A 26,771-nucleotide genomic window follows, 5' to 3' on the forward strand; every position below is an offset into this window, starting at 1 on the left:
ATTTCTAAGGAGTCTATTATTGTTCCCAAGAAGGGAACCCTTGTTGACGGAGATAGCGAACTTTTTTCTACGTTCACTTTCCACCCGTGAGATCTGAGAAAGGCCAGGACAATGTCCGTGTGAGCCTTTGCTTGTGGAAGGGACGACGCTTGAATCAGAATGTCGTCCAAGTAAGGTACTACTGCAATGCCCCTTGGTCTTAGCACCGCTAGAAGGGACCCTAGTACCTTTGTGAAAATTCTTGGAGCAGTGGCTAATCCGAACGGAAGTGCCACAAACTGGTAATGCTTGTCCAGGAATGCGAACCTTAGGAACCGATGATGTTCCTTGTGGATAGGAATATGTAGATACGCATCCTTTAAATCCACCGTGGTCATGAATTGACCTTCCTGGATGGAAGGAAGAATTGTTCGAATGGTTTCCATTTTGAACGATGGAACCTTGAGAAACTTGTTTAGGATCTTGAGATCTAAGATTGGTCTGAATGTTCCCTCTTTTTTGGGAACTACGAACAGATTGGAGTAGAACCCCATCCCTTGTTCTCCTAATGGAACAGGATGAATCACTCCCATTTTTAACAGGTCTTCTACACAATGTAAGAATGCCTGTTTTTTTATGTGGTCTGAAGACAATTGAGACCTGTGGAACCTCCCCCTTGGGGGAAGCCCCTTGAATTCCAGAAGATAACCTTGGGAGACTATTTCTAGTGCCCAAGGATCCAGAACATCTCTTGCCCAAGCCTGAGCGAAGAGAGAGAGTCTGCCCCCCACCAGATCCGGTCCCGGATCGGGGGCCAACATCTCATGCTGTCTTGGTAGCAGTGGCAGGTTTCTTGGCCTGCTTTCCTTTGTTCCAGCCTTGCATTGGCCTCCAGGCTGGCTTGGCTTGAGAAGTATTACCCTCTTGCTTAGAGGACGTAGCACTTGGGGCTGGTCCGTTTCTGCGAAAGGGACGAAAATTAGGTTTATTTTTGGCTTTGAAAGACCTATCCTGAGGAAGGGCGTGGCCCTTGCCCCCAGTGATATCAGAGATAATCTCTTTCAAGTCAGGGCCAAACAGCGTTTTCCCCTTGAAAGGAATGTTAAGCAATTTGTTCTTGGAAGACGCATCCGCTGACCAAGATTTTAGCCAAAGCGCTCTGCGCGCCACAATAGCAAAACCAGAATTTTTCGCCGCTAACCTAGCCAATTGCAAAGTGGCGTCTAGGGTGAAAGAATTAGCCAATTTGAGAGCATGAATTCTGTCCATAATCTCCTCATAAGAAGAAGAATTATTATTGAGCGCCTTTTCTAGTTCATCGAACCAGAAACACGCTGCTGTAGTGACAGGAACAATGCATGAAATTGGTTGTAGAAGGTAACCTTGCTGAACAAACATCTTTTTAAGCAAACCTTCTAATTTTTTATCCATAGGATCTTTGAAAGCACAACTATCTTCTATGGGTATAGTGGTGCGTTTGTTTAGAGTAGAAACCGCCCCCTCGACCTTGGGGACTGTCTGCCATAAGTCCTTTCTGGGGTCGACCATAGGAAACAATTTTTTAAATATGGGGGGAGGGACGAAAGGTATACCGGGCCTTTCCCATTCTTTATTTACAATGTCCGCCACCCGCTTGGGTATAGGAAAAGCTTCGGGGGGCCCCGGGACCTCTAGGAACTTGTCCATTTTACATAATTTCTCTGGAATGACCAAATTCTCACAATCATCCAGAGTAGATAACACCTCCTTAAGCAGAGCGCGGAGATGTTCCAATTTAAATTTAAATGTAATCACATCAGGTTCAGCTTGTTGATTGAATAATAAAAACTACAGTTAAACACTAAAAAACTCTAAGCCATCTCCGTGGAGATGTTACCTGTACAACGGCAAAGAGAATGACTGGGGTAGGCGGAGCCTAGGAGGGATCATGTGACCAGCTTTGCTGGGCTCTTTGCCATTTCCTGTTGGGGAGGAGAATATCCCACAAGTAAGGATGACGCCGTGGACCGGACACACCTATGTTGGAGAAAATACTATTAAAAACAGAGGCACTTTCATTCATGAAAGTTTACATAGCAGTGTATTTTTACAAATACTTACCTTTCTCTTCAGCGATGCAGGATTGGCAATCCCCCGCCCGCAGCTCCTCTGAACTTACGTCACCAATGACGACACCGGCTTCCTCCAATCATGGCTTCCCCCCAGACTGTCCATCTCGTGAGGCAATGCCATGATTGGAGGAAGCCGATTTCGTCATTGCTGTGTAAGCACAGCATGAGAAGCGAGCGGGGGATTGCCGACCCTGCGTCGCAGAAGAGAAAGCTAAGTTATTGTAAAAATACGCTGCAATGTAAACTTTCATGAATGAAAGTGCACCTGTTTTTAATAGTATTTTTAAAAACCAGGCACTAATTCATTAAAGTTTACATTCACTTTAAATCCCTCCTTCCCATGATCCTCAATCATACATATAGCCAAGTAGATGAGGAAAAAATAAAAGCAGTAAAGATAAAGCGGGGCAAAGAAGTGCAAAACGAGTACTGCAGCCAACTAAACAAAAAGAAAGGGCAGGGCTTGTGGACTCTCACAATCATGAAAAAAGTTAATCAGGTAAGCATAAATTTTGTTTTCTTTTAAAAGACGTTGAGAGCCCACAAGACATCACATGTGGGAACAGGCACCAAGACCAGCAGACCTTTTTTGCCAAAAGCAACTACAGAAGAAGCATACACATCAAAGTGATAGAACTTTGAAAAAGTGTGTAAAGAAGACCAAATAGCTGCCTTACAAATCTGATCTGAAAGTCACAAGAAATGGCAACTGCTCTAGTGGAATGAGCAATAACTCGCTCAGGGGGCATTTTCCCAGCGAACAAATAAGCCTTGCAAATTAAAGCTTTAAGCCGAGATGCTAAAGTAACATCCTTAGCTTGTTGACCGAAAATTGAACAAAAAGAAGATGAAAGTCTGAAATCTTTTGTAACTTCCAAATAATATTTGAGAACGCTTAAATCCAAGTTGTGGAAACGCTCCTTAAAATTGTTAGGAGGTGGACAAAATGAAGGAACCACAATTTCCGGATTGATAGTACCTATAGATACTACCTTAGGAAGAATAAAATAGCTAGTACAAAAAAAACGCCTTATGAAGAAAATAATAAAAGGAGGTTTGTACGACAGAGATGAAAGCTCAGAGACTCTTCTAACCGAAGAAAAAGAATCTTACAGGATAAAAGCTGAAGTACTAAACCATGCTTTGGCTCAAAAGGAGGAGATAGAAGAACCCTCAAAACCAGATTAATAGTCCAAGGCGGAATAACTGGACGAATAATTGGTTTAATTCTAATCAGAGCTTGAACAAAAGCATGAAAGTCAGGAATTTTAGCATTTTTCTTCAGAAACAAAAAAGAGAAAGACTAAATCTGACACTTCAGGGAACTGGCTAATTAAACCTTTATCAAACCCTTCCTGTAGGAATTCAAGAATTTTAAAAGAACTCCAATAGTAACATTCGCAAGAACACCACAAAAAAACACAGAATTTATGCTTACCTGATAAATTACTTTCTCCAACGGTGTGTCCGGTCCACGGCGTCATCCATAACTTGTGGGAATATTCTCTTCCCCAACAGGAAATGGCAAAGAGCACAGCAAAAGCTGTCCATATAGTCCCTCCTAGGCTCCGCCCACCCCAGTCATTCGACCGACGGACAGGAGAAAAAAACAGGAGAAACTATAGGGTGCCGTGGTGACTGTAGTTAAAGAAAGAAATTCATCAAACCTGATTAAAAAACCAGGGCGGGCCGTGGACCGGACACACCGTTGGAGAAAGTAATTTATCAGGTAAGCATAAATTCTGTTTTCTCCAACATTGGTGTGTCCGGTCCACGGCGTCATCCATAACTTGTGGAAACCAATACCAAAGCTTTAGGACACGGATGAAGGGAGGGAGCCAATCAGGTTGCCTAAACGGAAGGCACCACGGCTTGCAAAACCTTTCTCCCAAAAATAGCCTCCGAGGAAGCAAAAGTATCAAATTTGTAGAATTTGGCAAAAGTGTGCAGGGAAGACCAAGTCGCTGCCTTACATATCTGATCAACAGAAGCCTCGTTCTTGAAGGCCCATGTGGAAGCCACAGCCCTAGTAGAGTGAGCTGTGATGCGTTCAGGAGGCTGCCGTCCGGCAGTCTCGTAAGCCAATCGGATGATGCTTTTCAGCCAAAAGGAAAGAGAGGTAGCAGTAGCTTTTTGACCTCTCCTCTTGCCAGAATAAACGACAAACAGAGAAGACGTTTGTCTGAAATCCTTTGTTGCTTCTAAATAGAACTTTAAAGCACGAACTACATCTAAATTGTGTAACAAACGTTCCTTCTTTTAAACTGGATTCGGACACAAAGAAGGCACAACTATTTCCTGGTTAATATTCTTGTTGGAAACAACCTTTGGAAGGAAACCAGGTTTAGTACGCAAAACAACCTTATCTGAATGGAACACCAGATAGGGCGGATTACACTGCAAAGCAGATAACTCAGAAACTCTTCTAGCAGAAGAAATAGCAACCAAAAACAGAACTTTCCAAGATAACATCTTGATATCTATGGAATGTAGAGGTTCAAACAGAACCCCTTGAAGAACTGAAAGAACTAAATTCAGACTCCAAAGAGGAGTCAGAAGCCTGTAAACAGGCTTGATCCTGACCAAAGCCTGAACAAAAGCTTGAACATCAGGCACAGCTGCCAGTCGTTTGTGTAATAAGACAGATAAAGCAGAAATCTGTCCCTTTAGAGAACTCGCGGATAATCCCTTATCCAAACCTTCTTGGAGAAAAGAAAGGATCCTAGGAATTTTGATCTTACTCCATGAGAATCCCTTGGATTCACACCAACAGATATATCTTTTCCATATTTTATGGTAAATCTTCCTAGTTACAGGCTTTCTGGCTTGTATCAGAGTATCTATTACAGAATCCGAAAACCCACGCTTAGATAAAATCAAGCGTTCAATTTCCAAGCCGTTAGCTGAAGGGAAACTAGATTTGGATGTTCGAACGGACCTTGTACTAGAAGATCCTGTCTCAAAGGTAGCTTCCATGGTGGAGCCGATGACATATTCACCAGGTCTGCATACCAAGTCCTGCGTGGCCACGCAGGAGCTATCAAGATCACCGAGGCCCTCTCCTGCTTGATCCTGGCTACCAGCCTGGGAATCAGAGGAAACACATAAGCTAGGTTGAAGGTCCAAGGCGCTACTAATGCATCCACTAGAGTCGCCTTGGGATCCCTGGATCTGGACCCGTAGCAAGGAACCTTGAAGTTCTGACGAGACGCCATCAGATCCATGTCTGGAAAGCCCCATAAATGAGTCAACTGGGCAAAGATCTCCGGGTGGAGTTCCCACTCCCCCGGATGGAATGTCTGACGACTCAGATAATCCGCCTCCCAGTTTCCACTCCTGGGATGTGGATCGCAGATAGGTGGCAGGAGTGATCCTCCGCCCATTTTATGATTTTGGTCACTTCTCTCATCGCCAGGGAACTCCTTGTTCCCCCCTGATGATTGATGTAAGCAACAGTCGTCATGTTGTCTTATTGGAATCTTATGAATCTGGCCTTTGCTAGTTGAGGCCAAGCCCTGAGAGCATTGAATATCGCTCTCAGTTCCAGAATGTTTATCGGGAGAAGAGACTCTTTCCGAGACCATAGCCCCTGAGCTTTCAGGGAGTCCCAGACCGCGCCCCAGCCCACTAGACTGGCGTCGGTCGTGACGATGACCCACTCTGGTCTGCGGAAGCTCATTCCCTGGGACAGGTGGTCCAGGGTTAGCCACCAACGGAGTGAGTCTCTGGTCTTCTGATCTACTTGAATCACTGGAGACAAGTCTGTATAGTCCCCATTCCACTGTTTCAGCATGCACAGTTGTAACGGTCTTAGATGAATTTGCGCAAAAGGAACTATGTCCATTGCTGCAACCATCAACCCTACTACTTCCATACACTGAGCTATGGAAGGACGTGGAACAGAATGAAGAACTTGACAAGCGTTTAGAAGCTTTGACTTTCTGACTTCTGTCAGGAAGATCTTCATTCATTTATAGATCATTAGTTAGGCCTCATCTTGAGTATTGTGTGCAGTTCTGGAGACCATATCTTCAGAAGGATATTAACAAACTTGAATCTGTGCAAAGGAGGGCTACCAAAATGGTACATGGTCTAAAAAATAAAACTTACCAGGATAGGCTCAATGACCTAAATATGTATAGCTTAGAGGAGAGAAGGGAAAGAGGTGATATGATAGCAACTTTCAAGTACATTAAAGGGTTTAGTAAAACTGAGGCTGTGGGTATTTTACATAAAATGGAAAATTCAAGAACAAGGGGTCATGAGCTCAAGCTAAAGGGTAGTAGATTCAGGAGTAATTTGAGGAAGCACTTCTTTACAGAAAGAGTGATTGATTTATGGAATAAACTTCCTCAAGAGGTAGTAGCAACAAACACTGTGGGGGACTTTAAAAATGCATGGGACAAGCATAGGGCTATCCTACGAACTAGATAAGTTTATACTGTTAGGTAAGGTCGGGCAGACTTGCTGGGCCTATGGCTCTTATCTGCCGTCAATATCTATGTTTCTATGTTTCTATTTCTAAAGAATCTATTATTGTTCCCAAGAAAGGAACTCTTGTCGACGGAGACAGGGAACTTTTTTCTATGTTCACTTTCCATCCGTGAGATCTGAGAAAGGCCAGAACGATGTCTGTGTGAGCCTTTGCCTTTGAAAGAGATGACGCTTGTATCAGAATGTCATCCAAGTAAGGTGCCACTGCAATGCCCCTTGGTCTTAGAACCGCTAGAAGGGACCCGAGTACCTTTGTGAAAATCCTTGGAGCAGTGGCTAGCCCGAATGGGAGAGCCACAAACTGGTAATGTTTGTCCAGAAAGGCGAACCTTAGGAACTGATGATGATCTTTGTGGATAGGAATATGTAGATACGCATCCTTTAGATCCACGGTAGTCATAAATTGACCCTCCTGGATTGTAGGTAAAATCGTTCGAATGGTTTCCATTTTGAACGATGGCACTCTGAGAAATTTGTTTAGGATCTTTAAATCCAGAATTGGTCTGAAAGTTCCCTCCTTTTTGGGAACTACAAACAGGTTTGAGTAAAACCCCATTCCTTGTTCCACGGTTGGAACTGGGTGTATCACTCCCATTTTTAACAGGTCTTCTACACAATGTAAGAATGCCTGTCTCTTTATTTGGTTTGAAGATAAGTGAGACATGTGGAACCTTCCCCTTGGGGGTAGTTCCTTGAATTCCAGAAGATAACCCTGAGAAACTATTTCTAGTGCCCAGGGATCCTGAACATCTCTTGCCCAAGCCTGAGCGAAGAGAGAGAGTCTGCCCCCTACTAGATCCGGTCCCGGATCGGGGGCTACTCCTTCATGCTGTTTTGTTAGCAGCAGCAGGCTTCTTGGCCTGCTTACCCTTGTTCCAGCCTTGCATCGGTTTCCAAGCTGGTTTGGTTTGCCAAATATGACCCTCTTGTCTAGAGGCTGCAGAGTTGGAGGCCGCTCCGTTCCTGAAATTGCGAAAGGACCCAAAATTAGACTTATTCTTGGCTTTGAAAGGCCTATCTTGTGGGAGGGCGTGGCCCTTACCCCCAGTGATGTCTGAGATAATCTCTTTCAATTCTGGCCCAAAGAGAGTTTTACCCTTGAAGGGGATATTAAGCAATTTTGTCTTGGAAGATACATCCGTTGACCAAGACTTTAGCCAGAGCGCTCTGCGCGCCACAATTGCAAACCCAGAATTTTTCGCCGCTAATCTAGCTAACTGCAAAGCGGTATCTAAAATAAAGGAGTTAGCTAACTTAAGTGCGTGAACTCTGTCCATAACCTCCTCATATGGAGTCTCTCTATTGAGCGACTTTTCTAGTTCCTCGAACCAGAACCACGATGCTGTAGTGACAGGAATAATGCACGAAATAGGTTGCAGGAGGTAACCTTGCTGTACAAAAATCTTTTTAAGCAAACCCTCCAATTTTTTATCCATAGGATCTTTGAAAGCACAATTATCCTCGATAGGAATAGTAGTGCGCTTGGCTAGTGTAGAAACTGCCCCCTCGACCTTAGGGACTGTCTGCCATAAGTCCTTTCTGGGGTCGACCACAGGAAATAATTTCTTAAATATAGGAGGGGGAACAAAAGGTATGCCGGGCTTCTCCCACTCCTTATTCACTATGTCCGCCACCCGCTTGGGTATAGGAAAAGCGTCGGGGTGCACCGGAACCTCTAGGAACTTGTCCATCTTGCACAATTTTTCTGGAATGACCAGGTTGTCACAATCATCCAGAGTAGATAACACCTCCTTAAGCAGTGCGCGGAGATGCTCTAATTTAAATTTAAATGTCACAACATCAGGTTTAGCCTGTTGAGAAATTCTACCTGAATCTGAAATTTCCCCATCTGACAAAACCTCCCTCATGGCCCCTTCAGATTGGTGCGAGGGTATGACAGAGCAATTATCAGCGCCCTCCTGCTCTACAGAGTTTAAAACAGAGCAATCGCGCTTTCTCTGATATGCAGGCATTTTGGATAAAATATTTGCTATGGAATTATCCATTACTGCCGTCAATTGTTGCATAGTAATAAGCATTGGCACGCTAGAAGTACTAGGGGCCTCCTGCGTGGGCAAAACTGGTGTAGACACAGAAGGAGATGATGTAGAACTATGTCTACTCCCTTCATCTGATGAATCATCTTGGGCAACTTTACTATCTGTGGCAGTACTGTCCTTACTTTGTTTGGACGCTATGGCACAATTATCACACAATTTTGAAGGTGGAGACACATTGGCTTCCATACATACAGAACATAGCTTATCTGAAGGCACAGACATGTTAAACAGGCTTAAACTTGTCAATAAAGTACAAAAAACGTTTTAAAACAAAACCGTTACTGTCTCTTTAAATTTTAAACAGGGCACACTTTATTACTGAATATGTGAAAAACTATGAAGGAATTGTTCAAAATTTTCCAAATTTTCACCACAGTGTCATAAAGCATTCAAAGCATTGCACCCCAAATTTCAGACCTTTAACCCTTAAAATGAGTTAACCGGAGCCGGTTACAGATTTAACCCCTCTACAGTCCCAGCTACAGCCTTTGCTGCGACTTAACCAAACCCAGGGGGGAATACGATACCAAATGAAGCCTTCTAGGAACCTTTCCAACTACTTTCAGACCCACACACATGCAGCTGCATGTCCTGCTCTCAAAAGTAACTGCGCAATAATGGCGCGAAAATGAGGCTCAGCCTACTACAGTGAAGGCCCTTCCTGACAGGAAAGGTGTCTAAACCAGTGCCTGACGTAAAAAAACGTTCCCCAAAGTTTATAAGTGTGAATTTCAAGCATCAAGCTGTATAAAATGCCCAAATAAAGCAATCGATTTTGCCCATAAAAGTGTCTACCAGTTTTATAGCCCATATTAAGCCCTTTATTCTGTTTGAGACTAAGAAAATGGCTTTCCGGTCCCCATCAGGGGAAATGACAGCCTTCCAGCATTACACAGTCTTGTTAGAAATATGGCTAGTCATACCTTAAGCAGAAAAGTCTGCTAACTGTTTCCCCCAACTGAAGTTATTTCATCTCAACAGTCCTATGCGGAAACAGCAAACGATTTTAGTTACTGCTGCTAAAATCATATTCCTCTCACAAACAGAACTCTACATCTTTTTCTGTTTCAGAGCAAATAGTACACACCAGCACTATTTTAAAATAACAAACTCTTGATAGTAGAATAAAAAACTACAACTAAACACCACATACTCTTCACCATCTCCGTGGAGATGCTGCCTGTGCAACGGCAAAGAGAATGACTGGGGTGGGCGGAGCCTAGGAGGGACTATATGGACAGCTTTTGCTGTGCTCTTTGCCATTTCCTGTTGGGGAAGAGAATATTCCCACAAGATATGGATGATGCCGTGGACCGGACACACCAATGTTGGAGAAAAGAAAGTTTTTCCAGACCTTATGATAAATACATCTGGTAACAGGTTTTCCAGCCTGAATCAGGGTATCAATTAACTTTGTCAGAAAAAAACTTTTGGAGATAAAAAAAAAAAAAAGTGTGAGCCTTGAGAGAGAAGATCCTTTCTTAGAGGAAGTCTCGAAGGTGGGCACAAATACATCTGTAAATCAGGTTGAACAACCAAAGGGACCAATAGGGCATCAGAGACTCACCCGAGGGTCCCGAGACCTGGCACAATACTAAGGCTGTTTGAGATTCAAATGGGAAGCCATGAGATCTCTCTCTAGCAGACCCAAACATCTCACAATTTGGTAGAAAACTTCCTGAGTCAGACACTATTCCCCTGGGTGAAGAGAATGGCGACTGAGAAAGTCTTCCTCTCAATTGCTCACACCTGGAATTTGAATGGCAGAAATCCTGAAATGATAATGCTCTACCCAAATGATGATGCAGAAAACTTCCCTTATCGCCAACTGCGAGTTCCTCCCTGACAATTGACATAAGCCACTGCTGTGACGTTGTCTAACTGGAATCTCAAAAGATTTGTGTCCGAAGTCAGGCATGGAGTTCCGTAATATGAATTGCTAACCTTGGCTTCTGAGGAGACCAAACTCCCTGTGCTCTCCGAGACGCCCAGACTGCCCCCCAACCTAACAGTGAGGCATCTGTGGATCTTACAACTCACAGTGGCTGAAGAAAAGAGGCTCCCTGAGCCAAGGACTGGTGAGTCAGATCAAAAGGAAAGACAGTTTCTGACTTAGTGGCAAACAGAATCTTCTGAAACCGTTCCTAGTGGTCCCAATACCATTAAGGCAACATCTGTAATTGGAGGGCCCAAAGATTAAATCTGGAAAATGGAACTGCACCTGAGGTAGCCACCATGAAACCCACACCTTCCATGCAATGAGCAACGGAAGGGAGTGTATTCAGCTCCCGAAGGGCATGGTTGCAGCTTCAGTCTGCACTGATATACCAAAGACAAATACATAGCCACAGAATCTATTACAAAGGCCAAAAAGAGACACACGGGTTTGAGGAGTTAAAGAGCATTTTGGGAGATTTATAATTCTAACCGTCTCTAAAGCAACTGAAGTACCATCTGAACATGACACAGCTGCATGAAAAGAGAATCCTGAACCAGAATGTCGTCTAAGTAAGGAACTACAGAAATTCCTTGGAGCTTAAAAGTACAGATAGCAGAGATCCCAGTAGTTTTGTAAATGTTTTGGGAGTTGTAGTCACACCTTGGATTGGTATATGCAAATAAGCATCTTTAAAGTCTATGCTAGACAAACTTACACTCCTGCACTAAAGTAAAGTGGGAATTGTCACTATCTTGAAAATAGGAACGTTCAGGAATTTGTTTAATATTATGAGATCCAGAACAGGCTAAAAAGTACACCTTTCTTTGGTACTATAGAGATTTAAATAAAACCCCTGGTTTAATTCTGAAGTTGGAACTGGAATAATTACTTCGATTAATTCCAGATCTTTCACATAAACCAAGAAAGCTAGGACATTTAAAGGAAAGCAAAAAACTTAAACAGAAAGTATCTTCGCCAAGATGGCCTTGAACAAAAGCTTATTCGATACACCTGGAAACATATTTTTAATACCCAAGAATCCTGAACAAATCTCTCCCAAGCCTCCTGAAAGAGTCTTATCTGGTATGGGGGCCACACCTTCGTCCAAGAAATCTTCCTGAGCTCCGAAGACTGCATGGTTTGTTTTTAGACCAAGAAGAGTTAGACTTCCAGAAGGATTTGGAGTAGCCAGAACTCTGGGTAAAGGGGGAATCTTTCTGAGCCTTAGATTGCCAAAAGATAAGAAAATGACCTGCACATCTAAGCTTACCCTTATATTTCTTATCCTGGGGCAGAAAAGCTCCCTTACCACTGGTGACTGTGGCAATAACATCCAGTCCAGGACCAAGCAGATATTTACCCTAGAAGGGGAGAGAAAGCACCTTACGCTTAGAAACCATATCTGCAGACCAAGACTTAATCCGCAAAACCAGTCTAGCTTAAATAGCATTCTTAGCATTAAGGTGAATCATTTCCACTGCTGCACAAATAATGGAATTTGCTATTGTAGGGAGATTAATGCGATCCTGAATCTCATCTAGAGCGGTTTCCACAAAAACAAGTTCTGAAAGATTATCTCACCAAACAGCAGTGGCAACGCAGGTTATACTTACTGCAGGTCTAAACATAAAACCGTGTCGCCTATGAAAACCACGTTTTTTTATCTAAAAGATTCTTAAAAGAGGAACTATCATCCAAAGGAATAATGGTATGGCTGGCCAAAGTGGAAATAGCTTCATCTACCTTAGGAACAGTTTCCCAAATCTCTATATTAACAGAAGGGAGATGAAACAGATTTAAATTTGGTAGATTGAACAAAAAGGAATACAAGACTTCTGCCATTCCTTAGAAATAATTTTAGAAACTGAATCAGGCACAGGAATTAAGGCTGCTTAGGAGCTGCCTTAAAAAATGTATTACTCCTTAACAGGTTGTTTGACTATAGGAGAAAAATCTTCTACCTCTAAAGCAATTAAAACTTCAATAAGGCATGAATATGCTCAAGCCTGAAGAGCAGTAAAATCCTCAAAGTGAGACCAGCTTGTGTAAACTGCTTACAAAATTTCACAAGACTGGTGAGAGAGCTTCAGACATACCCCATGGGGACTCCTCTGTTCAGCCCTGGGAACTGCCCTGACCCTCCCACTTTCTGAAACTGTCAGTTTTGGTTTGCAACACAGCAAATACAACGTACAATGCAATTTGTAAAATATACACATAAATATACAAAAGTATGATCCTAATTTGTTTAAGTTACACAGAACCATGAAAGCATAATCAGAATTTGTAAAACTAAGTATAAAGGGATATAAAATAAAAAGCACAAAAAGCAGCAGAACTATCATGCCGTGCAATGCTGTACTGCACTGGGCTTACCTCTAGTTCACATAAAGAAATGCAGGGAATGCCCCTTGAAGAAGCATTACAAAATTTGTCTTTTCAAAATTTCACTCGGGATCACACAGTGCTGGAAGAGCATTTTAGAATCCCTCACCTGAGCAGCAAACTTCTGAATATCAGGCCCAAAGAGAGAACAATCTAACAATTGATGTTAACAGAAGAAACTACTTTAGACAAAGGTTGAACTTAGTTCTCAAAACTGCCTTATCCTGAAGAAAAAAGAATGGATGATCACCACATAGAGCAGACAAATCAGAAAATATTCTGGCAGAAGAAAAAGCCAAAGGAAACAAAGCCTTCCAGGACAAAAACTGAATATTCAAAACATGCATAGGTTCAAAGAGAAGGAACCAGCAGAACTCTGAAAACCAAATAAATTCCATGGACAAGAAAATGGTTAATCACAGGCTTTATTATGACTCAGGCCTGAATAAAATCCTGAATATTCAGCAAACTTTTTGTGAAACAAGACAGAAACAGCAGAGATCTGACCCTTTAAGGAACTAGCGAACTAAACCATCTTGAAGAAAGGAGTGCCAACTGAACCCATATTCCACACACTAGGAAACAAAAACCTTTCAAACCTTTTGATAAGTCTTCTTGGTCACAGATTTATAGGCTAAACCAAACTGACAGAATCAGAAAAAAACTTTTTTAAAAAAAGAAAAAAAAAAAAAAAAAGAGTTCAATCTCCAAACCATCAAGTAAAGAGATTTAAAAACCTGATGAAAAAACAGACCTTGAGACAGAATACTGTAACTCAGAGAAGAAGCCACAAAGAAAAAACTGGAAATCTGCACCAGATCTGGAAACCAAGTCCTGCGAATCCAAGATGGAGCAACCCGGATTACTGATACCTCCTGCTTGATCCTGGCTATTAACCTTGGTTACAAAAAAAGAAGTTGGAAAAAGTAAGCCAGACAAAGCAACCAAGGAGCTACTAGAGCATCCACAAACTCCGCCTGAGGATCCCTGGACCTCGCAAAGTATCTGGGGGAGTTCTTTGTAAAAACAAAAAGCCATCAGATCAACTTCTGGAAGACCCCATAGGTATACAATCTGACTGAAGACTTCCAGATGAAAAGATCATTTCCCTGGGAAGTCTGTTTCCCAATTGCACAACCCTGGAATATAAAAGTGGAGAAATCACTTACTGCCCAAGTCAGAATTCAGGAAAACCCCCTTAACACCAGGGAACTACAAGTTCTCACCTGATGATTGATGTAAGCCTCTGCTGTGACATTGTCTGACTGTAAATGCAGATAAGTCCTCTCTTCAACAGAGGCCAAAACTGTGAATATTGTGAAATTGTTAAAGTGTTGTAGGAGGAGTATGGAACGTGTATAAGTGAGCTGTGCTTGGTCAGTGTATGCATATGGTCATTAAGAAAATTATGTTGCAAACGAAACATGTTTGACCATGTCCGCTGCCTGTCTTTCACAATGTGTTTTCAGTTATGGCTTTGAATAAATATGAGCTATTTTTCATCAACCTCTTTCTCATCTCTGTCTCTGTGAGCTGGGTGCATTTGTTGCTGGACCCCAAAACTGAATGGCCCTGAAATATTTATGAGCAACTTCACCTCCTGAAGTACCCAAACTCCCTGTGCTCTTTGGGACCCCAGACTGCACACCAACCAGAAAGACTAGCATCTGTCGAGATCACAGTCCAATTTGGGCAGACAAAGGGTGCCCCAAAAACAATGGACCAATGATTGATCCACAAGGAAAGGGTTTGTCTTGTTTTGGCATGCAAAGGAATCTTTTGAGCCAATTGAGTGTAATACCTGCACCACTGACTAAGTATACAAAGCAACAGAGGACTCATGTGAAACCAAGCAAATGGAATTGCTTTTGAGGCTGCCATCATCAGACCTAAGGATTCCAAAAAAAAAAATGCTACAAAAGGTACTGACTGAAGATTTACACAAGCGGAGAGAAACTTCATTCTTCTCCGTTTATTAATTATTACATCCAGAAAAGTAAATTGTGGACTGAAGGGAAGAGAGAACTTCTTGGAAAGTTTATTTTTCAACCAAGCTCTTGAGGAAACAACAAAAAGTTTTATGGTATGAGATACTGCTAAATGTAAAGATGGAGCCTGTACCAAGATATCATCCAGGTAAGTTATCAATTACACACTGAGCTCTGATTACCGATAAATAAGTACACATTCTGGGAGCGGTAATCAGAAAAAAAAGGAAGAGCAAAAAACTGAAAAATTGTTGTCCAGAAAAGCAAATCTTGATTGATGATCCCAGTGATTAGGAAAATGAAGATAAGCATCCATCAGATCTATTGAGGCAATTACTTGTCCCTGTTGCACAAGAGAAATGATAGTCGGAATGGTTTCAATCTTGAAAAAAGGAGCCCTAAGAAACTTGTTAAATGTTTTCAAATCCAGAACAGGCCTGTAAATTCCGTCCTTCTTGGGAACAATAACATAATTTATGCTTACCAGACAAATTCCTTTCCTTCCTGGCAGGGAGAGTCCACAACTTCATTCCTTACTGGGAAATACAACACCTGGCCACCAGGAGGAGGCAAAGACACCCCAGCCAAATGCTTAAATATCCCTCCCACTTCCCCTATCCCCCCAGTCATTCTGCCGAGAGAACAAGCAAAAGTAGGAGAAACATCAGGGTATAAAGGTGCCAAAAGAAATATAAAAAGGGAGCCACCCAACAAAAATAAAATTATGGGCGCGGTCGTGGACTCTCCCTGACAGGAAGGAAAGGAATTTATCTGGTAAGCATAAATTATGCTTTCCTTCCATAAGGCAGGGAGAGTCCACGACTACATTCCTTACTGTTGGAAAAACTATACCCAAGTCCCAGAGGACACTGAAGAAATAACGGGAGGGAACAAAAGAGGCCGACCCTATTCTGAGCGCACTACAGCCTGCAAAGCTTTTCTCCTGAAAGCTGCTTCAGCCGAAGCAAACACAACAAACTTATAAAATTTAGAAAAAGTGTGTAAGAAGGACCAGGTAGCCACCTTACAAATCTTATTTATAGAGGCTTCGTTCTTAAAAGCCCAGGAAGAAGTCACTGCTCTAGTAGAATGAGCCTTCTGCCCCCTACGCTTCCCCGAATAGATAAAAAACAAAGAGGAAGATTGTCTGAACTCCTTAGTAGCCTGAAGATAAAACTTCAAGGCACAAACCACATCTAGATTATTTGCACTTCATGAGCAACGCCATCAGATCCAACTCCGAAACCCCCCACTTGAGGGTTATCATTGTGATACAACTAGATGGAGAGCCCACTACCCGGGATGAAAGGTCTGCCTGCTCAGAAAATCCGCTTCCCAGATGTCCACCCCTGGTATGGCAGAGAGGAGACAATTGTGAGATTCTGCCCACTGGACAATGCAGGAAACCTCCTTCATAGCTAACTAGATCTGAGTTCCTCCCTAGTGGTTGATGTATGCCCCCGAGGAGAAGTTGTCCGATTGGATCTGATAAACCGGACCAAAGCTAGTTGAGGCCAGTTTGATAAGGCATTGAAGATCGCTCTCAACTCTAGGATGTTTTGGGAAGAGAAGACTCCTCTCGAGTCCAAAGACCCTGACTGAGCCTTTAAAGAGCCCCAAACTGCTCCCCAACCTGACAGACAAGTGTCCATGGTCACAAATCACCCAGTATGGTCTCAGGAAGCATGTACCGAGAGATGATTCTGCAAAATCCACCAAGAAAGAGAATCTCTTGATAGGGCATCCAGAGATATCCTCTGCGAGAGATCTGAGTGGTCTCCGTTCCATTGACTGAGCATGCATAGTTGTAGGGGTCTCAGATAGAACCGAGCAAAAGGATGATGTCCATGGAAGCAACCATCAGACCAATTACTTTACATACACCGAGCCACTGATGGACGTACAGAGGACTGAAGTGAGAGGCAAGAAGTTTGGATTTTCTGATAGCCTTTAGAAAAATCTACATGGATAGAGAATCTATAATTGTTCCTAAGAAAACACACCCTGGTGGATGGCACCAGGGAAACTCTTCTCTAGATTCACTATCAGCCTGATAGAACATAGAATAGACAACATCTCAGTATGAGATTTTGTTAACTTAAAAGATGGCGCCTGATCCAAGATGTCGTCCAGGAATGGCGCCACTTCTATTCCCTTATATCTGACCACTTACAAAAGGGCCTCTAGAACCTTTGTAAAGATTTGAGGGGCAATAAGCAAGGCCAAAGGGAAGGGCAACAAATTGGAAATGTTTGTCAAGAAAGGCAAACCATAGGAATTGATAATGTTCCCAGTGAATAGGAACATGAATATACGTGTCCTTCAGGTCTATGGTAGTCATGAACTGACCCTCCTGAACCAAGGGAAGAATGGACCGAATGGTCTCCATTTTGAAGGACGGAACCTAGAGAAATTTGTTGAGACACTTGAGGTCCAATATGAGTCGAACATTTTCCTCCTTCTTGGTAACTACAAAAAGATTTGAATAGAATCCTAGACCCTGTTCCACTATGGGAACTGGAAACATTACTCCCAGAGAAGAGAGAACCCTTGCGCAGGTTAAGAAGGCCTCACTCTTCACCTGGTTTGAAGCCAAACTGGACAGGATAAATCTACCCCGGGGGGGGGGGGGGCAAGACATGAATCCTAACCTGTATTCCTAGGATACCAATTCCACAGCCCAAGGATCTGGGACATAGCGGTTCCAAGCTGTCAAAAGAATGAAAGCCTGCCCCCTGTTGATCCATGATTGGATCGGGAGCGCCCCCTTCATGTTGGCTCAGACTCAGAGGAAGGTCTCATGAAATTCTTCCCCTTATTCCAAGGCTGACTATCAGACTTGGAAGAAGAGTTAGACTTTTGTCCCTTGAAGTTATGAAAGGAACAAAAAAACAAAATTTATGCTTACCTGATAAATTCCTTTCTCCTGTAGTGTAGTCAGTCCACGGGTCATCCATTACTTATGGGATTATAACTCCTCCCTAACAGGAAGTGCAAGAGGATCACCCAAGCAGAGCTGCTATATAGCTCCTCCCCTCTACGTCATACCCAGTCATTCGACCGAAACCAAACGAGAAAGGAGAAACTATAGGGTGCAGTGGTGACTGGAGTTTAATTTAAAATTTAGACCTGCCATAAAAACAGGGCGGGCCATGGACTGACTACACTACAGGAGAAAGGAATTTATCAGGTAAGCATACATTTTGTTTTCTCCTGTTAAGTGTAGTCAGTCCACGGGTCATCCATTACTTATGGGATACCAATACCAAAGCTAAAAGTACACGGATGACGGGAGGGACAGGCAGGATCTTTACACGGAAGGAACCACTGCCTGAAGAACCTTTCTCCCAAAAACAGCCTCCGAAGAAGCAAAAGTGTCAAATTTGTAAAATTTGGAAAAAGTGTGAAGTGAAGACCAAGTTGCAGCCTTGCAAATCTGTTCAACAGAGGCCTCATTCTTAAAGGCCCAAGTGGAAGCCACAGCTCTAGTAGAATGAGCTGTAATTCTTTCAGGAGGCTGCTGTCCAGCAGTCTCATAGGCTAAACGTATTATGCTACGAAGCCAGAAAGAGAGAGAGGTAGCAGAAGCTTTTTGACCTCTCCTCTGTCCAGAATAAACGACAAACAGGGAAGAAGTTTGGCGAAAATCTTTAGTTGCCTGTAAATAAAATTTCAGGGCACGGACTTCGTCCAGATTGTGCAGAAGTCGTTCCTTCTTTGAAGAAGGGTTAGGGCACAATGATGGAACAACAATCTCTTGATTGATATTCCTGTTAGTGACTACCTTAGGTAAGAACCCAGGTTTAGTACGCAGAACTACCTTGTCTGAATGAAAAATCAGATAAGGAGAATCACAATGTAAGGCCGATAACTCAGAGACTCTTCGAGCCGAGGAAATAGCCATTAAAAACAGAACTTTCCAAGATAACAGCTTGATATCAATGGAATGAAGGGGTTCAAACGGAACACCCTGTAAAACGTTAAGAACTAAGTTTAAGCTCCACGGCGGAGCAACAGTCTTAAACACAGGCTTAATCTTGGCCAAAGCCTGACAAAAGGCCTGAACGTCTGGAACTTCTGACAGACGTTTGTGCAAAAGGATGGACAGAGCTGAGATCTGTCCCTTTAAAGAACTAGCAGATAAACCCTTTTCTAAACCTTCTTGTAGAAAAGACAATATCCTAGGAATCCTAACCTTACTCCATGAGTAACTCTTGGATTCGCACCAATGCAAATATTTACGCCATATTTTATGGTAAATTTTCCTGGTAACAGGTTTCCTCGCCTGTATTAAGGTATCAATTACTGACTCCGAAAATCCACGCTTTGATAAAATCAAGCGTTCAATCTCCATGCAGTCAGCCTCAGAGAAATTAGATTTTGATGTTTGAAAGGACCCTGAATCAGAAGGTCCTGTCTCAGAGGCAGAGACCAAGGTGGACAGGATGACATGTCCACTAGATCTGCATACCAGGTCCTGCGTGGCCACGCAGGCGCTATTAGAATCACCGATGCTCTCTCCTGTTTGATCCTGGCAATCAATCGAGGAAGCATCGGGAGGGGTGGAAACACATAAGCCATGTTGAAGGCCCAAGGTGCTGTCAGAGCATCTATCAGAACCGCTCCCGGGTCCCTGGACCTGGACCCGTAACAAGGAAGCTTGGCGTTCTGGCGAGACGCCATGAGATCCAGATCTGGTTTGCCCCAACGCCGAAGTATTTGGGCAAAGACCTCCGGATGAAGTTCCCACTCCCCCGGATGAAAAGTCTGGCGACTTAGAAAATCCGCCTCCCAGTTCTCCACGCCTGGGATGTGGATCGCTGATAGGTGGCAAGAGTGAGACTCTGCCCAGTGAATTATCTTTGAGACTTCCATCATCGCTAGGGAACTCCTTGTCCCTCCCTGATGGTTGATGTAAGCCACGGTCGTGATGTTGTCCGACTGAAACCTGATGAACCTCAGAGTTGCTAACTGAGGCCAAGCCAGAAGGGCATTGAAAACTGCTCTTAATTCCAGAATGTTTATGGGAAGGAGACTCTCCTCCTGAGTCCATGATCCCTGAGTCTTCAGGGAATTCCAGACAGCGCCCCAACCTAGCAGGCTGGCGTCCGTTGTTACAATCGTCCAATCTGGTCTGCTGAAGGGCATCCCCTTGGACAGATGTGGCCGAGAGAGCCACCATAGAAGAGAATTTCTGGTCTCTTGATCCAGATTCAGCATAGGGGACAAATCTGAGTAATCCCCATTCCACTGGCATAGCATGCACAATTGCAGTGGTCTGAGATGCAGGCGTGCAAAGGGTACTATGTCCATTGCCGCTACCATTAAGCCGATTACCTCCATGCATTGAGCCACTGACGGGTGTGGAATGGAATGAAGGACACGGCAAGCATTTAGGAGTTTTGTTAACCTGTCCTCTGTCAGGTAAATTTTCATCTCTACAGAATCTATAAGAGTCCCTAAGAAGGGAACTCTTGTGAGTGGCAATAGAGAACTCTTTTCTTCGTTCACCTTCCACCCATGTGACCTTAGAAATGCCAGTACTAACTCTGTATGAGACTTGGCAGCTTGGAAACTTGACGCTTGTATCAGAATGTCGTCTAGGTACGGAGCTACCGATATTCCTTGCGGTCTTAGTACCGCCAGAAGAGAACCCAGAACCTTTGTAAAGATTCTTGGAGCAGTAGCTAACCCGAAGGGAAGAGCTACAAACTGGTAATGCCTGTCTAGGAAGGCAAAACTTAGGTACCGGTAATGATCTTTGTGAATCGGTATGTGAAGGTAGGCATCCTTTAAATCCACTGTGGTCATGTACTGACCCTTTTGGATCATGGGTAAGATTGTCCGAATAGTTTCCATTTTGAACGATGGAACTCTTAGGAATTTGTTTAGGATCTTTAAATCCAATATTGGTCTGAAGGTTCCTTCTTTCTTGGGAACCACAAACAGATTTGAGTAAAACCCTTGTCCGTGTTCCGACCGCGGAACCGGGTGGATCACTCCCATTAGTAAAAGATCTTGTACACAGCGTAGAAACGCCTCTTTCTTTATCTGGTTTGCTGACAACCTTGAAAGATGAAATCTCCCTTTTGGAGGAGAAGCTTTGAAGTCCAGAAGATATCCCTGAGATATGATCTCTAACGCCCAGGGATCCTGGACATCTCTTGCCCAAGCCTGGGCGAAGAGAGAAAGTCTGCCCCCCACTAGATCCGTTTCCGGATTGGGGGCCCTCACTTCATGCTGTCTTAGGGGCAGCAGCAGGTTTTCTGGCCTGCTTGCCCTTGTTCCAGGTCTGGTTAGGTTTCCAGCCCTGTCTGTAGCGAGCAACAGTTCCTTCCTGTTTTGGAGCGGAGGAAGTTGATGCTGCTCCTGCCTTGAAGTTACGAAAGGCACGAAAATTAGACTGTCTAGCCCTTGGTTTGGCTCTGTCTTGAGGCAGGGCATGGCCCTTACCTCCAGTAATGTCAGCGATAATTTCTTTCAAACCGGGCCCGAATAATGTCTGCCCTTTGAAAGGTATGTTAAGCAATTTAGATTTAGAAGTCACATCGGCTGACCAGGATTTAAGCCACAGCGCTCTGCGCGCCTGAATGGCGAATCCGGAGTTCTTAGCCGTAAGCTTAGTTAAGTGTACTACGGCATCAGAAATAAATGAATTAGCTAGCTTAAGGACTCTAAGCTTGTCTATAATTTCATCCAATGGAACTGAGCTAATGGTCTCTTCTAGAGACTCAAACCAGAATGCCGCCGCAGCCGTGACAGGCGCAATGCATGCGAGGGGTTGTAATATAAAACCTTGTTGAGTAAACATTTTCTTAAGGTAACCCTCTAACTTTTTATCCATTGGATCTGAAAAAGCACAGCTATCCTCCACCGGGATAGTGGTGCGCTTAGCCAGAGTAGAAACTGCTCCCTCCACCTTAGGGACCGTCTGCCATAAGTCCCGTGTGGTGGCGTCTATTGGAAACATTTTTCTAAATATAGGAGGGGGGGAAAAGGGTACACCGGGCCTATCCCACTCCTTGGTAATAATCTCTGTAAGCCTCTTAGGTATAGGAAAAACGTCAGTACACACCGGTACCGCATAGTATCTATCCAGCCTACATAATTTCTCTGGGATTGCAACCGTGTTACAATCATTCAGAGCCACTAATACCTCCCCTAATAATACACAGAGGTTCTCAAGCTTAAATTTAAAATTTGAAATGTCTGAGTCCAGTTTATTTGGATCAGATCCGTCACCCACAGAATGAAGCTCTCCGTCTTCATGTTCTGCCAATTGTGACGCAGTATCAGACATGGCTCTAACATTATCAGCGTACTCTGTTCTCACCCCAGAGTGGTCGCGTTTACCCCTAAGTTCTGGCAATTTAGATATAACTTCAGTCATAACATTAGCCATGTCTTGCAAAGTGATTTGTAAGGGCCGCCCTGATGTACTTGGCGCCACAATATCACGCACCTCCTGAGCGGGAGATGCAGGTACTGACACGTGAGGAGAGTTAGTCGGCATAACTTCCCCCTCGTTGTCTGGTGAAATTTTCTTGACATGTACAGATTGGCTTTTACTTAAAGTAGCATCAATGCAATTAGTACACAAATTTCTATTGGGCTCCACATTGGCCTTTGAACATATTGCACAAAGAGATTCCTCTGTGTCAGACATGTTTAAACTAGCAATTAGACTAGCAAGCTTGGAAAACACTTTTCAAATAAATTTACAAGCAATATAAAAAAACGTTACTGTGCCTTTAAGAAGCACACAAAACTGTCACAGTTGAAATAACAATGAACCGGATTAGTTATAGCAACCAAATTTTCACAGTAAATGTATTAAGTTAGCAAAGGATTGCACCCACTAGCAAATGGATGATTAACCCCTTAATACCAAAAAAATGGATACCAATTAAAAATATAAACGTTTTTATCACAGTCAAGCACAGTCTCACAGGTCTGCTGTGAGTGATTACCTCCCTCAAAACTAGTTTTGGAGACCCCTGAGCTCTGTAGAGACGTCCTGGATCATGCAGGGAGAAAAAGGAAGACTGTGACTGAATTTCTACTGCGCAATAAAGCGCCAAAATAGGCCCCTCCCACTCATAATACAACAGTGGGGAAGCTCAGTAAACTGATTTTATTCATAAACAAACGACAGCCATGTGGAAAAATAATGCCCATAAAATTTTTCACCAAGTACCTCAGAGAAAAAACGATTAACATGCCAGAAAACGTTTTAAATATAAAATTATGAAATGTTATTAAAAAGCCTGCTGCTAGTCGCTTTCACTGCAGAATAGGCTATAAGTTATATGTATACAGTATTTTCTTAGTGAAGTGCCATTCCCCAGAAATACTTCAGTGTAAACATACATACATATCAGCCTGATACCAGTTGCTACTACTGCATTTAAGGCTGCACTTACATTACATCGGTATTAGCAGTATTTTCTCAGTCAATTCCATTCCTTAGAAAATAATATACTGCAACATACCTCCTTGCAGGTGAACCCTGCCCGCTGTCCCCTGTTCTGAAGTTACCTCGCTCCTCAGAATAGCCGAGAACAGCAAATGGATCTTAGTTACGTCCGCTAAGATCATACACAAACTCAGGTAGATTCTTCTTCTAATGCTGCCTGAGAAAAAACAACACACTCCGGTGCTGTTTAAAATAACAAACTTTTGATTGAAGAAATAAAAACTAAGTTTAACAACCACAGTCCTCTCACATGTCCTATCTATTAGTTAGGTGCAAGAGAATGACTGGGTATGACGTAGAGGGGAGGAGCTATATAGCAGCTCTGCTTGGGTGATCCTCTTGCACTTCCTGTTAGGGAGGAGTTATAATCCCATAAGTAATGGATGACCCGTGGACTGACTACACTTAACAGGAGAAATATGTGTATATATATATATATATATATATATATATATATATATATATATATATAAAAATAATATATTATATATATATTTAATATCCTAGAGAACTAGTGCCTAGTGATATAGGCCCTAAAAGAAAATCTACATCCAGCAGTTGGACACGAACCAACAACCCTATAGATGCAAGACAAGCCATCCTCAAAAGGGAAAAAAGAAATACATAAATAAAGTCCATTCACCACATAGGTTAACATAAACCTATTATGAGACTAGGAACAAAGAATGTCACAGCATTAGAAAAATATCTCCTTAATAGAAGAAATATTCTAAAATTTGTATTCCTATATCTAAATTATAGAAATAAATATAATTGTGATACTAGAGATAGTAAGAATCACCGCAATATGAGAAACATTAAAGAAGCCCTTAAAATGAAGGTGAATTTGCATGTGAAAGTGCCCGTTTTTAAAAAAAAACTATTAAAAACAAGAGCACTTTAATTCATGAAAATTTACATTTCAGCCGTTTTTTTTAAAAATATACTTACCTTTTCTTCTTGACGCTGCTCCAGTGCTTCACCAGCCCGTCACAAGCCTCTTCATAAGTCGGCAATGACGTCTCCGGCATTCTCCAATCACGGCTTCCCCCTGGGGTAATCGTTGCCTGAGGCAACACCGTGATTGGAGGAAGCCGGTTTCGTCATTGCTGGGTAAGTTAACCAGGAAGCAGCAGGCAGGGCATCGTTTCAGAGCGGCGATCCGGCGTTTCAGAAGAACAAGGTAAGTATTTTTAAAATACTGTGTTATGTCAATTTTCATGAATGAAAGTTCCCGTTTTTAATAGTTTTTTTTAAAAAACGGGCACTTTCACATGAAAATTTACCTTCACTTTAAAGTTAAAAAGGGCAACATATTTATCTAAGAATGAGAGAGAATAGTATACAGAGTTCCAGAAGACAAGGGAAAAAAAAATTAAAAAAAAACAAAAAACTACAAAAATATTTTTTCATAGGTAAAAGAAAATGTATATCCTGTAGGCTATAGCACTTGACTGCCTTAGCACGCACATACAGAATAGTAAGATGAGGAGAAAAACAAACTCATACCCTCATGGGGACGAACTCAAATCTCTCCTGTGTATCTCAGGGACTATCCACTGAGCCTCCAGAGAGATATCATAAAATTATGAAAAACATATGTACAATATATGTACATAGAAGGGTCTTAATGTTACTCAGATAATAAAGCCTATAGTGATATCAAAGATGTCACAAAGCGCAGAAAGTTACTTCTAAGAAAGAGAATGATTAGATACTATTAAAAGGATAAAAATTATCCTTTTAGAGACCCATAAAAATATGCATGTTACATAAAATAATGTCAATATAACAATGAGCATGTATTTACAGTGAAACCGCCACCAGATGGCAGCCAACACTGAGAACATAGTCAAGAGAAAACACGTCTTGAAAAGAAGAGTGTAGAAACAAAGGTTATGTATTCACCTCTAAATTAACCTGAGCTGAAAGCCTGTCTCCAGGCCTTATCTTCAGGCAAAGCGACAGATATCTGCAGCCTGCGGATCCCTACTCTAAAGTAAAACGGGGGATCCGCTGAGAAAAAGTAAGGCAGAGAAAGCTTCTTATTAGAGCAGTCAGCACTGCGCTATACCCCATGCAGTCTCTGAAAGAGATTTACTTACTACCAGCTGCAGATCGCATCTATGTAAAAAAAAACATAGCGGCGCTCTAGGAAACGCCCACAGTATCCAGGCTTCCATACACTAGCGTTATAGAAAAGAAGTATGACAAAATAATTGCAATATAAAATTACCTTAGATAGTTCTATACCAGGCATCCGAGTGTTTTTACAAGTGCGGCAATCCTCTTGCTGTATAGGAGTTTTACTCCGACTGCGGTCTTACCCCACGTGACTGATGGCGTCTGACGTCACGGCTAAGCACCGCTCCTGGGTTTATTTTTCTGTAGGTAATCACAGCTGTCAAATGTCAGTATTTGCAGACTTGCATCCACAATGCTTTTTCTATGTGGTTCTATTTACAGGTCCTGCTCTTCGTACATAGCACGCAGGAAGCTTGAAATTCTTTTATATCTTAAATGAAGAAAGCATACCGGCAAAACTCAAGGTACGCCAAAATATCCTAAAGTGGCAACCTGACTATACACTGCCCAGCACGCGAATCTGTCTCACTACCGTGATTGCGAATAGCAAAGGGATGACCGGCATAACAGCCTGGGACTCTTACAACGTCCTCACAATTTCAGCTGCGCAATAACTTAAGCGCGTGAAAATATTGCGACTACCGAAGCCAATTTTACATACTAAGTCACCTCTCAACCAACACATAAAGTTCCAGTAAAACAGTTGGACTGTGAACTAATGTCTGTGTAACAATTTGCAAACATGCAAAGCATTGCTAAGGGGTTCATAAATAAAGTGCCCTTACCATATATAAGCACCACAATGTCCGTAAAAACGGAACTTCCAGGGAATATAAAGTGTGAGAGTAGTATCTCCCTGATACCCAGTCTCACACACTATAAGCCAGACTTCTATTATTAAAATAGCCCCGTAATGGAGACGGCAACTTCCCTTTCCCAGGCAAAAAACCCCCCAGATACCTACTCAGCCGCAATATGTCTAAACTTAACAGACATATAAAAAAAGTAGAACTTTTTCAGAAGGAAGCAGGTCCCACCAGGTCCCTGAATATACCAGTACTTTTTCTCCTGATATCTCTTCTGTGAAATATAAGTTAAAGGACTTACCCTCCAGGGTCTTCAGCTGTGTAGCAGTCAAAGCACATCCAGGTATGTAAGCCTCATCTGATCGCTGACAGGGACCTGAAGAGAAAGAAAAGCAGAGTAACCAACCCTGGTTTTCTATAATAGGGGTAGTATTCATGTTAGAAGTAA

The 26,771-nt window shown here is 42.6% G+C and overlaps 1 protein-coding gene across 3 annotated transcripts in view; it reads right to left on the minus strand.

Moving 5' to 3' along the window:
• Positions 1-26,771, minus strand: part of IREB2 (iron responsive element binding protein 2) — a gene marked incomplete in the record, with an annotated part of 432,524 nt that overhangs the window by 66,328 nt on the left and 339,425 nt on the right.

Source organism: Bombina bombina, chromosome 6 (genome assembly GCF_027579735.1).
Source record: "Bombina bombina isolate aBomBom1 chromosome 6, aBomBom1.pri, whole genome shotgun sequence".
NCBI classification, from domain to species: domain Eukaryota; kingdom Metazoa; phylum Chordata; class Amphibia; order Anura; family Bombinatoridae; genus Bombina; species Bombina bombina.